This window comes from Canis lupus, chromosome 24, assembly GCF_011100685.1.
Source record: "Canis lupus familiaris isolate Mischka breed German Shepherd chromosome 24, alternate assembly UU_Cfam_GSD_1.0, whole genome shotgun sequence".
NCBI classification, from domain to species: domain Eukaryota; kingdom Metazoa; phylum Chordata; class Mammalia; order Carnivora; family Canidae; genus Canis; species Canis lupus.
The window spans coordinates 1,273,741-1,287,007 of record NC_049245.1 but is presented as its reverse complement, the minus strand read 5'-3'; the positions used below and the strand labels follow the sequence as shown (position 1 = coordinate 1,287,007).

Here is a 13,267-nt window from a genome sequence, read left to right as displayed (position 1 = left end):
ACATAGACCACATCTTCTTTATCCATTCATCTTTCGAGGGACACTGAGGGTCCTTCCACAGTTAGGCTATTGTGGACATTGCTGCTAGAAACATCGGGGTGCAGGTGTCCCGGCGTTTCACTGCATCTGTATCTCTGGGCTAAATCCCCAGCAGTGCAATTGCTGGGTCGTAGGGCAGGTCTATTTGTCACTCCTTGAGGAACCTCCACACACTTTTCCAGAGTGGCTGCACCAGTTCACATTCCCACCAACAGTGCAAGAGGGTTCCCCTTTCTCTGCATCCTCTCCAACATTTGTTGTTTCCTGTCTTGTTAATTTTCCCCATTCTCACTGGTGTGAGGTGGGATCTCATTGTGGTTTTGATTTGTATTTCCCTGATGGCAAGTGATGCGGAGCATTTTCTCATGTGCATGTTGGCCTTGTCTATGTCTTCCTCTGTGAGATTTCTCTTCATGTCTTTTGCCCATTTCATGTTTGGATTGTTTGTTTCTTTGGTGTTGAGTTTAATAAGTTCTTTATAGATCTTGGAAACTAGCCCTTTATCTGACACGTCATTTGCAAATATCTTCTCCCATTCTGTAGGTTGTCTTTGAGTTTTGTTGACTGTATCCTTTGCTGTGCAGAAACTTTTTATCTTGCTGAAGTCCCAATAGTTCATTTTTGCTTTTGTTTCTCTTGCCTTCATGGATGTATCTTGCAAGAAGTTACTGTGGCCGAGTTCAAAAAGGGTGTTGCCTGTGTTCTCCTCTAGGATTTTGAGGGAATCTTGTCTCACATTTAGATCTTTCATCCATTTTGAGTTTATCTTTGTGTATGGTGCAAGAGAGTGGTCCAGTTTCATTCTTCTGCATGTGGATGTCCAATTTTCCCAGCACCATTTATTGAAGAGAGTGTCTTTTTTCCAGTGGATAGTCTTTCCTGCTTTGTCGAATATTAGTTGACCATAAAGTTGAGGGTCCACTTCTGGGTTCTCTATTCTGTTCCATTGATCTACGTGTCTGTTTTTGTGCCAGGACCACACTGTCTTGATGACCACAGCTTTGTCGTACACTGAAATCTGGCATTGTGCTGCCCCCAGATATGGTTTTCTTTTTTAATATTCCCCTGGCTATTCGGGGGTCTTTTCAGATTCCACACAAATCTTAAGATTATTTGTTCCAACTCTCTGAAGAAAGTCCATGGTATTTTGATAGGGATTGCGTTAAACGTGTAAATTGTCCTGGGTAACATTGACATTTTCACAATATTATTTCTTCCAATCCATGAGCATGGAATATTTTTCCATCTCTTTGTGTCTTCCTCAATTTCTTTCAGAAGTGTTTTACAGTTTTTAGGGTATAGATCCTTTACCTCTTTGGTTAGGTTTATTCCTAGGTATCTTATGCTTTTGGGTGCAATTGTAAATGGGACTGACGCCTTAATTTCTCTTTCTTCAGTCTCATTGTTAGTGTAGAGAAATGCCACTGATTTCTGGGCATTGATTTTGTATCTTGCCACACTGCCAAATTGTTGTATGAGTTCTAGCAATCTTGGGGTGGAGGCTTTCGGGTTTTCTATGTAGAGTATCATGTCATCGGCGAAGAGGGAGAGTTTGACTTACTTCTTCTTTGCCGACTTGAGCCTTTTATGTCTTTTTGTTGCCTGATGGCTGAGGCTAGGACTTCTAGTACCATGTTGAATAGCAGTGGTGAGAGTGGACATCCCTGTCTTGTTCCTGATCTTAGGGGAAAGGTTCGCAGTGTTTCCCCATTGAGAAAGATATTTGCTGTGGGCTTTTCATAAATGGCTTTTAAGATGCTGAGGAATGTTCCCTCTATCCCTACACTTTCAAGAGTTGTGATCAGGAATGGATGCTGTATTTTGTCCAATGTTTCCTCTGCATCTATTGAGAGGATCATATGGTTCTTGTTTTTTCTCTTGCTGATATGATCAATCACATTAATTGCTCTACAAGTGTTGAACCAGCCTTGCATCCTGGGGATAAATCCCACTTGGTCATCGTGAATAATCTTCTTAATGTATTGTTGAATCCTATTGGCTTGTATCATGTTGAGAATTTCTGCATCCATGTTCATCAGGGATATTGGTCTATAATTCTCCTTTTTGGTGGAGTCTTTGTCTGGTTTTGGAATTAAGGTGATGCTGGCCTCATAGAACAAGTGTGGAAGTACTCCATCTCTTTCTATCTTTCTGAACAGCTTTAGGAGAATAGGTATGGTTTCTTCTTTAAACGTTTGATAAAATTCCCCTGGGAAGCCATCTGGCCCTGGACTCTTGTGTCTTGGGAGGTTTTTGATGACTGCTTCAGTTTCCTCTCTGGTTATTGGCCTGTTCAGGTTTTCTATTTCTTCCTGTTCCAGTTTTGGTAGTTTGTGGCATCCAGATATGCGTCCATTTCTTCTAGATTACCTAATTTATTGGCGTATACTGCTCATAATAAGTTTCTAAAATCGTTTGTATTTCCTTGGTGTTGGTGGTGATCTCTCCTTTCTCATTCACGATTTTATTAATTTGAGTCCTTTTCTCCCTCCTTTTTAATAAGGCTGGCTAATGGTTTATCTATCTTATTAATTCTTTCAAAGAACCAACCTCTGGTTTTGTTAATCTGTTCCACAGTTGTTCTGGTCTCTATTTCATTGAGTTCTGCTCGAATTTTTTTTTTTAAGCCTGTTTTTTGTTTTTACTGGAGGCTCAGGTGGCATATGACAGTTCATAAAATGGCTTCAGAGGTAGGGGCTGGGGTTGTTGGGAGGGGGAGACAAAAAATAAACTGGGGTGGGAAATAAAACAACCAGGAGGAGGTAAGAGCTGGCTGGTTCTTTCTCAGCCTGATTAGGGGAGGGAGCTGGTGCCTCTGAACAATAGGATGGATCCCTTCCTTCACCCTTGGTGGGGGAGAGAGGAAAAGCAAAAGGCTGTTGCTTCGGACCTCCTGAGTCTCAAGGAAAAGGGGAAAGCCGGTGTTCTGATGTCATGAATTCTGGGAAGGGGGAGGGGGTGCTGGGCCGGGTAGAGGGCAGCTGGAAAAACTGGCAGATAACCAGATGGTAGCCCTGGGGGTCCTTCATGTTGGAGTCACTCCAGTATGGTGGTGGTGGTGGGAGGTCCCCACTGTTGATGGGGGCCGAGGTCTCCTGGGCTGTGGACTGCCTGGGTCCTGGCGGCTGCTGCTGCCGCCGCCGCTGGAAGTACGGACGGTTTCGTGGGCACTGGGGCTCAGGCCGGGACCATCAGTGGGGCCTTGGCTGGGCTTGGTCTCGCCATCCCACCATCCCAGTGGTAGGCTGCTGGGGTGGCCTGGGGCGGAAAGGCCTTCGGTACCTAGGCCGGAACCTGGGAAGGGGACCCGCTCATCTCCTTGCTGTTGGTCTCCCTCCAGTGGAGCTGTCTCTGTGGGCTCTACCCGGTCGGTGCCCTCTATAGGCTGCTGCTGGTTGAGGGGCCGAGGGCCTCGCACAAAGCGCCGGCGGTAGAAGAAGGGAGGCGGGTGCCGCCGCCTGGGCCTCTGCCCAGAGTCCTCAGCTCGCTCCCCCTCGCTGCCCGGTTCTGTCCCACCTGATGGAGCCTCTGCCACCATGGGTGGCGGGGCAGCTGGACGGGGCCGGGGGATGAATCGGCGGAACCTGCGACGATTAGGGGCATAGCTGCTGCCCTTCACTGGCACGCCCCCGGGCCCAGGTACGTTGGCAGCTTCTGCACCCTTCTCTCCCTCCACGACATCAAACTCCACGTCCCCCCATCTCCGACGCTGCGCAGGAACTTCCTGGGGTTGCTCCTCTTAATGGCCGTCTGGTGAACAAAGACACACTCCTTGGTGTCATTCCTGTTGATGAATCCGTAATGATTCTGGACGTTGAAACGAATTCTCTTCTTCCGCTGGGTGTAGGATCTATCTGCTGTTTTTTCTCCAGCTCCTTTAGGTGCAAGGTTAGCTTTTGTATTTGAGTTCTTTCCAGGTTTTGGGTGGATGCTTGTATTGCGATGTATTTCCCCCTCAGGGCTGCTTTTGCTGCATCCCAAAGATTTTGAAAGGTTGTATCTTCATTCTCATTAGTTTCCATGAATCTTTTTAATTCTTCTCTAATTTCCTGGTTGACCCTTTCATCTTTTAGCAGGATGGTCCTTAACCTCCACGTGCTTGAAATCCTTCCAAACTTCTTCTTGTGATTTAGTTCTAGTTTCAAAGCATCTTGGTGTGAGAATATGCAGGGGACGATCCCAATCTTTTGGTATCAGTTAAGACCTGATTTGTGCCCCAGTATGTGGTCTATTCTGGAGAAAGTTCCATGTGCACTTGAGAAGAATGTGTATTCAGTTGTGTTTGGATGTAAAGTTCTGTAGATATCTGTGAAATCCATCTGGTCCAGTGTATCACTTAAAGCTCTCGTTTCTTTGGAGATGTTGTGCTTAGAAGACCTGTCGATTGTAGAAAGTGCTATATTCAAGTTTCCAAGTGTATTATTATCTAAGTATGTCTTAACTTTGGTTATTAATTGATTGAGACACTTGGCGGCTCCTGCATTCAGGGCATAAATATTCATGATTGTTAGGACCTCTTGTTGGATAGATCCTTTAAGTATGATATAGTGTCCCTCTTCATCTCTTACTACAGTCTTTGGGATAAATTTTAGTTTATCTGATATAAGGATGGCTACCCCTGCTTTCTTTTGAGGACCATTTGAATGGTAAATGGTTCTCCAACCTTTTATTTTCAGGCTGTAGGTGTCCTTCTGTCTAAAATGAGTCTCTTGTAAACAGAAAGTAGATGGGTCCTGCTTTGTTATCCAGTCTGAAACCTTGTGCCTTTTGATGTGGTCATTAAGCCCGTTCACATTCAGAGTTACTATTGAAAGATATGAATTTAGTGTCATCGTAATACCTATTTAGTCCCTGTTTTTGTGGATTGTTTCCTTGGACTTCCTCTTTCTTTTACAGGGTCCCCCTTAATATTCTTGCAGAACCGGCTTGGTGGTCACATATTCCTTCAGTTTCTGCCTATCTTGGAAGCTCTTTATCTCTCCTTCTATTCTGAATGAGAGTCTTGCTGGATAAAGTATTCTTGGCTGCATGTTCTTCTCATTTAGGACCCTGAATATATCCTGCCTGCCCTTTCTGGCCTGCCAGGTCTCTGTGGAGAGGTCTGCTGTTATCGTAATGCTTCTCCCCATAAAAGTTAGGGATTTCTTGTCTCTTGCTGCTTTAAGGATCTCCTCTTTATCTTTGGAATTTGCAAGTCACTAATAAATGTCGAGGTGTTGAGAAGTTTTTATTGATTTAGAGGGGAATCTCCCTATCTCCTGGATCTGAATGCCTGCTTCCCTTCCCAAGTTAAGAAAGTTCTCAGCTATGATTTGTTCAAATACAGTTTCTGGACCTCTGTCCCTTTTTGCGTCCTCGGGAACCCCAATTAGACATAGATTTTTCCTTCTGAGGCTATCATTTATTTCCCTTAACCTGTCCTCATGATCTTTTGTTTTTCTCTTTTTTACTCAGTTTCCTGCTTTGCCATCAACTTGTCTTCTATGTCACTCACTCATTCTTCTACCTCATTAACCCTCATCGCTAGGACCCCCAGTTTGGATTGTGTCTCATTTAATTTATTTTTAATTTTGGTCTGATTAGATATAAATTCTGCAGTCATGAAGTCTCTTGAATCCTTTAGGCTTTTTTCTAGAGCCACCAGGAGCTTTATAATTGTGCTTCTGAATTGGCTTTCTGACATTGAATTGTAATTCCAATTTCGTAACTCTATGGGAGAGAGGACTGTTTCAGATTCTTTCTTTTGTGGTGAGTTTTTCCTTCTAGTCATTTTGCTCAGTGCAGAGTGGCCAAAAACAAGTTGAACTGGAAAAAGGAGAAAAGGAGAGAAAAAAAAAAAAAGAAAAACAAGGAGGGGGGGACAAACAGAAAACAAAAAACAAGGGTGAGTATCCTCTGATTCTATATACTGTAAATCCCTCGACTTCCCCTGAAACTTTCCAGTGCTGCTTGGTCAATAACTTGCTTTTCCCCTGTCCTTCCAGCTGGTCTTCTGGGGGAGGGGCCTGCTGTGCTGATTCTCAGGTGTGTGCTCCTCGGGGAGCTGCCCTGCCCCCTGCCTGGTGCATGGCTCAGTGGGAGCTGTTTATCCTGTGAGGCCCCTGCTCAATCCCAGGTACAAGGTGACACCAGGGGAACAACAGTGGCGGTGGCCAGCTCTCCAGCTATAGAGTCAGCTCCCGCAGTAACTAGCACAGCTCTCAGTCCTCAGGGGCCTGGATGCTCCGGGGCGGGGGGCGCCAATCTGTACAGCTCGGGGGCAGGAGCATCCTCGCTGTCCTGTGTCCTCCCGGCCTCTGCCTGTCCCGGAGGGAGCGCCGGATCCTGGGCTGTGTCCCCCGGGGCCCTGGGCTCCGGGGCCTGCACTGCTGGAATCGCGCTCCTGGGGCCGCGCAGCCCCCTCCAGGCGGAGCCACCGCCTGAGCCACCCGAGCTGTTTCTGAGGTCCCGCGCTGCAGCCCTTTAGGGAGCTCGGCCGGGGGGTGTGGCGGCTCTCCCTGGGGTACGGGTCCTCAGTTGGTGCCCCCGGGAGCCTGAGGGCATCCCTGCTCCCCCCCCCCCCCCCGGATCCTGCCCGAACTCCCTGTGAGCGCCTTTCCGCCCGGGAAGGTTGGTGCAGCTCCTGCTTCTCCGGGATGGGGCTCTCCTGTCCTGGGGACACTCGCCCCGGCCTCAGCCCGGCTCCTCGCGGGGCCCCTCCCCCTTGGATGCCTTTTGTTTCTTTATTTCTTCCCCCCCCTCCCCCCCGTCTTCCTACCTTGATAGAAGCGCGAATTCTTCTCACTGTAGCATTCCAGCTGTTCTCTCTTTAAATCTCAGGCCGAATTTGTAGGTTTTCAGGCTGATTTGAAAGTTATCTAGGTAAGTTGGTGGGGACAGGTGACTTGCACCTGTCTTCCACCATCTTGGAAACAAGCTGATTCACTTATATCTTGCAACATGTTCCCACCCTAGTGTTAGAGGACACCTCCACCATCTCACATAATTATCATTTCCTTCCCGTGGTGGGAACATTTCATCACCACTCTTGGCAACATTCAAGTATATAACACTCAAATGTTCTATCACTATACTATAATCAGAATGCTGTACATTAGATCCTCAGAACCTGTTGATCTTATAAATGGAAGCTTTGTCCTGTATGTCCCCATTTCTGCCACCCTTCAGCCCCTGATAACCACTTCTTCACTCTCTGTTTCTTTGAGTTTGGCTCTTTTATATTCCACATATAAGTGACACCATACAATATTTGTCTTTTTTTTAATTATCTCACTTTGGCATCAAGATCCATCCGAACTGTCACAAATGGCAGGATGTCATTATTTCTCGTGACAGAATAATATTCCATTCTAATAGATATTCCATTAATTAATTATAGATTTATAATATATGGTATATATTATCAAATAAACAATTGATTATATAATTATTATATATTATATAATATATTATAGAATGATATTCCATTAATTAATATATAATATTTCCTAATATTCCGTTCCATTTCCAATGCGTGTGTGTGTGTGTATATACACACATAATGATGGAGTGAACATGGGAGTGCACATATCTCTTTGAGAGCCTAATTTAATTTTCTTCAAAACAGTATGCCAGCTGGAATTGCTGGATCATATGGTAATTCTATTTTTAACAAGAGTTCCCTTTCTCCACACCCTTGTGAGCACTTGTTTCCTCTTGTCTTTTTGATGACCTTGACCCTTCCATTCTTGAACCCCTCTCCTGCATTGGCTTTGTCCTCTACCTACTTTCATAGGTTTGCTGAAGACATTGCTTCATTAGTAATAACTACAGCTCTGCCATCATCTTATTTGGCAACACCTGTATTCCTAGAATTCCAGCAATCTTTGAGGACACTGGAACATGAATTCTATTGACCCTACCATCTTGTTGGTGGTACCTTGTTTTACCTTGTTGGTGTTGAATCTTCTTCCAATACTGTTCTCTTCTTAAGCTTTGTTCTGGGATATAGGTGAGTTAAGGAGAGAGTTTGATCCCTTAGGAGAGAGCTTGATCCCTTAGGGTCTTACTTTCAAGTGAGGCCAGAGCAGCCTAACTTTACCCTATTATTGAGGCAACACCCTTGTGAGCCTGTGAGCAGTGCCCTGTGTGTTATGGCACTTTCTACTCTGGGGTACTCTCCTGACACTCAAGTATATTCTGCTGAAGACTTAAGGGCACTCTGTAGCTTTCTAGATTCTCTCTCCCAGCAGCTATCCTTTTGAGGACTCTGCTCTACAGAGACTCCAGCTGTGTTGACCTTCCCAGGCCCCCGCACCATCTCCTCATCTCCAGAAAGTTGCCAGGCTCTGTCCAGGGCCTCCCTTCTTGCGCCGCACCCTTGACTCTCTCCAGGAAGTATGCTGGACAATTGTAAACTCAATCTGTTGGTTTCTCATTTCTCAGGGATTCCTGCCAATGCTGACTGTTTTCCAGTGTCTAAACACCATTGTTTGAGAATATATATAAATGGAGGAGGTCCAGATTTTTAGTTATTTAAGATGAGAGGGTAAATCTTGGCCAGCAGACAGAAATCCTCATTTTCCCTCTTCCTCACACCCCTCCTTACTCAGTTTAGACCTCATGCTCAATCACTGTAGACATGACCTTGTTCTTTGCTCTTTTCTTCTTCTAGCTTGACAAACCATAGTCCTGGTTAAATCCAGATCTCTGCCAATCCCTGTTTGCCTCTGCAGATGAGCACACCTGCATAGAAATACCTACCATGGCGGCAGCTTTGTATTTAAATTTATGGCTGTGGACACCTGTGGACCATTCATGCTGCCTGACAAATACATTGTCTGTCTCCAATCCAATCTCTAAATGGCCACACCAAGCCTTCTTCTCAAAGTCCAAATTTTCCACCACCATCTTCTCTCTCTCAGCTTCCAACTTTGTTGGAAAATGTAAGCCACTAGAGTCATTTCAAAGACAATCCGTGCCAGTGTCACTGACTTACGCTTCCCTGCACTCAACCTGCTTTCTGGCCTCTTCCAGAGATGACCACCCTCCCCTCATTAACCTATCTCTTCCTCTGTGCATGAGGCCTCAGTTTCTCATTTCAAAGGACTTTACTGCAGTGATTCTCCTTTCTCTCTCCCACATCATCAGGTGGTTGCCTTTCATTGGATCATTCCCATTACTCAGAGTTTCTCTCATCTTAAAGGAACTCATGGCCCTGCTTCCTCCCCATTTCTGTATCATTTATTTGCTCTCCTTTTGAAGCAAAACTCAGTGAAAAACCTCACTGCCATTAATCCATCTCTTCCCACCTTCTCTTGATTCCACCCTTATCAGGCTTTAGCTGCCAATACACACCTAAAAATGTTCTCATCAAGGTCACTGTGACCTCCATGTCACTAAAGCCAAAGGTCAATTCTCAATTCTCATACTATTGACCCAGGAGCATTGACTTAATAAGTATTTTCTTCTCTTGGAGACATTTTCTGCCTTGGCTTCTAAGACACCACATGTACCTGCTTTTTTTTCTCAGTCCCCTTACTGGTTTCTCCTCTCGTCCATGACCTTGTTTTGTGGAACACCTCAGATTCAATCCTTTATCTCTTTACCAATACCTTCCCTTTTGATGATCGTATCCTGTCTTATGGCATTATACTGCATCCATGTGCTGCAACACCCTCCCTCATTTACATTTTTAACCCAGACTGTTCTTCCAGCTCAAGACTCATACACCCAACTGCTTACACAACATCTCCACTTGGATGCCAAGGGACATCTCCAGCTCATCATGGATGAATGAGAATTCTGTCCCACTTATCCAGTGCCTTCTAACTCGTTTCCTTGCTTCGATCCCTATTCCTTCATAATGTATGCTCAACATGGCAGCTAGAATAAGCAATCCTTTTAAAATTTAGGTCAACAGCATCCGTCCTTTGCCAATAACTTCAGTGCCTCCATTTCATTCAGATTAAAAGACAAAGTCCTTGTAGTGGCCTGCAGCCTGCTGATCTGGGTCCTGTGACTACTCCACTGTGTCCTCTGACTTTCCTTTTGTTCATTTTGTTGTGTCTGCACTGGCCTCTGTGCTCTCTGAAACATGCAGCCATGCTCCCTGCTTAAGGCCTTTGCAGGAGCTGCTCTCTGCCCAGAACACTTTCCCCCCATTTATCAGCCTGGCTCACTCCTTCAAGTCTTTGCTCAAATGCCACCTTCTCAATGAGGTGATCTGATGGTTCCACTTAACTCCATAACTAGCCTTTCCTTGTGCTCTGACCCACCTCCACTCTGCTCCTTGCCATTTCCTACCTTCCTTCCTTCCTTCCTTCCTTCTTTCCTTCCTTCTATTCCTTCTTCTTCTTCTACTTCTTCTTCTTCTTCTTCTTTCCTTCCTCCCTCCCTTCTCCTTTCTTTCTTTCTTTCTTTCTTTCTTTCTTTCTTTCTTTCTTTCTTTCTTTTTCTTTCTTTCTTCTTTCTCTCTTTCTGAAGTGCTCCTTGCCATTTTCTAGATAATTCACTTGCTCATTATGTCAATGTTCTTGTCTCTAATGGCTAAGATATAGGCTCAATGAGGCTCCAAAGCCTGATTTTGTTCACTCATGTCTCCATGTGCATAGAACACTGTCAGCACACACAAATACTTGTTAAATCAATGTTGGCTGAAATTCCTATTCCTTTTGTTCAAGTTTATGTGTATGTGTGTGTGTTTCAGTTGTTCTTAGGTTCCTGTTGCTCATTTTAATCTGATTTGACTTGGACAAAAGTATTTAGGTGAAGAAAAAGAGAAAGTGATTTCAGTGATTTTGGACCATAAACCTGACTTCAACCTGAAAATCATCATGCCAAAGAGTCTGGGTTTAAGACCAGTGATTATAATGTCCTACCTTTCCTGGACCAAGATATCACCAATGCCATCTCACATTAGGATGGCAAGAGTTAGTTGTGAGATCCAGTCAGGCTCTGTGCTCAGTGCAGAGTCTGCTTGGGATTCTCTCTTTCCCTCATTCTCTGCCCCTCTCCTCACTTGCACTCACGTGCTCTCTTTCTCTCTCATAAATAGATAGATAGATGATAGATAGATAGATAGATAGATAGATAGATAGATAGATAGATCTTTTTTTTTTTTTTAAGTGTGGCAAGAGTGTATTGTTCTTCCTATAAAGGCAACCAGTGTCTGTCCCCTCTCTGTCCTTTGGGCCACAGAATGGTCAATGTCTTCCCCAATATGACCACAGTACAGTCACATCATTTAAACCCCAGTTGATTACCTCTCAGCTTTTGATTTAAAAGTTCAGTCTCCTATCTTTTCTCAGCTTTCACTTGACAGTTAATGGAAATGAGTTGTGTTTCATTGTCTGGACTCTACTTTATACTTTGAGTATTTCCCACCTTTATTTGCTTAAAAAAGTGGAACATTAAGTGGCTCAGCTGTGCTTCACACATGAAACCTGTGCACCCATAGGCATCACCTCTTCTGCTTTACCCCAGTTACCATGAATGCAACTATGTGTGTGCACAGGCACCTGTCCCACAAAGCCATTAGCAACCTTGAGATAAGATTCTTTGAGGCAAGTTTGTAGCATTTAGACCAGCACATACCTTTTGTGGCACAAGTGAGAAGCTGTCACATAATGAACTGGACAATTTAGCAGCAGTGGTAGAGTCAGTGCTTTAACATACACCATACACAGTTAGGAAAACAATGCCCCATGATTGCACTAACATCTTTGCCACAACTATTTCTCTGCTTATTCTCCTTGCTAGCTTTCCCTCTTTTCATCATATGAATTGGCAAATTCAGTTTATTCTCTCCTTGCCAGAAGGAATTCAGTGCCCTTCTAAACTTAAATAGCTATGTGATTTACCTGTGGGAAGTTCCTCTTCCAGAGTCTTTTTTTTAAGTTTTAATTCCAGTATGGGGGGCTCCTGGGTGGCTCAGTGGTTGAGCATCTGCCTTTGGCTCAGGTCATGATCCCAGGGTCCTGGGATCGAGTCCCACATCAGGCTTCTTGCAGGGAGCCTACTTCTCCCTCTGCCTGTGTCTCTGCTTCTCTTTGTGCATCTCTCATTAATAAATACATATTTTTTAAATTCCAGTATAGTTAACATGCAATGTTATATTAGTTTCAGGTGTACAATATAGTGATTCAATACTTCCATACATTTCATGATGATGTTCATCTCAACAAGTGCACTCCTTGATCCCCATCACCTATTTCACCCATCATCCCACCAACCTCCCATCTGATAACCATCAGTTTGTTCTCTATAGTTAAGAGTCTCTTTCTTGGTTTCTCTCTCTCTGTGTCTCTTTCTCTTTTTTTCTTTGCTCATTTGCTTTCTTTTAAAAAAATATTTATTTAACATTTTTAAAATTTAAATTCAATTTGCCAACATATAGTATAATACCCAGTGCTCACCCCATCAAGTGCCCTCTTCATTTCCCATCACCCAGTTATCCCATTCCCCCTCCAACTCTCCTTCTGCAGTCCTTTGTTCATTTAGCAGAGTTAGAAGTCTCTTATGGTTTGTCTGTATCTCTAATTTTTCCCACTCAGTTCCCCTCCTTTCCCTTATAATCCTTTTCACTATTTCTTATATTCCCTGTATAAGTGATATCATATAATGATTGTCCTTCTCTTTGATTGATTTACTTCACTACTTCACTCAGCATAATACTCTCCCAGTTCCATTCACGTCAAAGCAAATGGTGGGTATTTGTCCTTTATTTTTTTTTCATACTGTTTTCTTTAAAGATTTTATTTATTTATTTATTCATGAGAGACACACAGAGAGAGGCAGAGGCATAGGCAGAAGGAGAAGCAGGCTCTCTGTGGGGAGCCCGATGGGATCACGCCCTGAGCCAAAGGCAGATGCTCAACCCCTGAGCCACCGAGGGGTCCCTCCATACTGTTTTCCACACTGGCTATATCAGTTTGCATTCCCACTAACAGTACACAACGTTTACTTTTTCTCCACAACCTCACCAATACCTATTGCTTCCGTGTTGTTGATTTTAGTCATTCTGACAGATGTAAGGTGACATCACATTGTAGGTTTGATTTGCATTTCCTTAATGATGAGTCATGTCAAGCATCTTTTCATCTGGGTGTCTTCTTTGGAGAAATGTCTGTTCATGTCCACCCATTTTTAAATTGGATTTTTTTGGTTTGTGAGTGTTGAGTTGTATTATTTCTTTATATATTTTGTCTTCCAGTCTTGAAGGTCAATATTAAAAATATTTTCTCTCTGT

At 44.0% G+C, this 13,267-nt stretch overlaps 1 pseudogene; it reads right to left on the bottom strand.

Moving 5' to 3' along the window:
- Nucleotides 1-2,834: 2,834 nt before the first annotated feature.
- On the bottom strand, nt 2,835-8,928 carry LOC485741 (annotated as a pseudogene).
- Between the last annotated feature and the right edge of the window lie 4,339 nt (nt 8,929-13,267).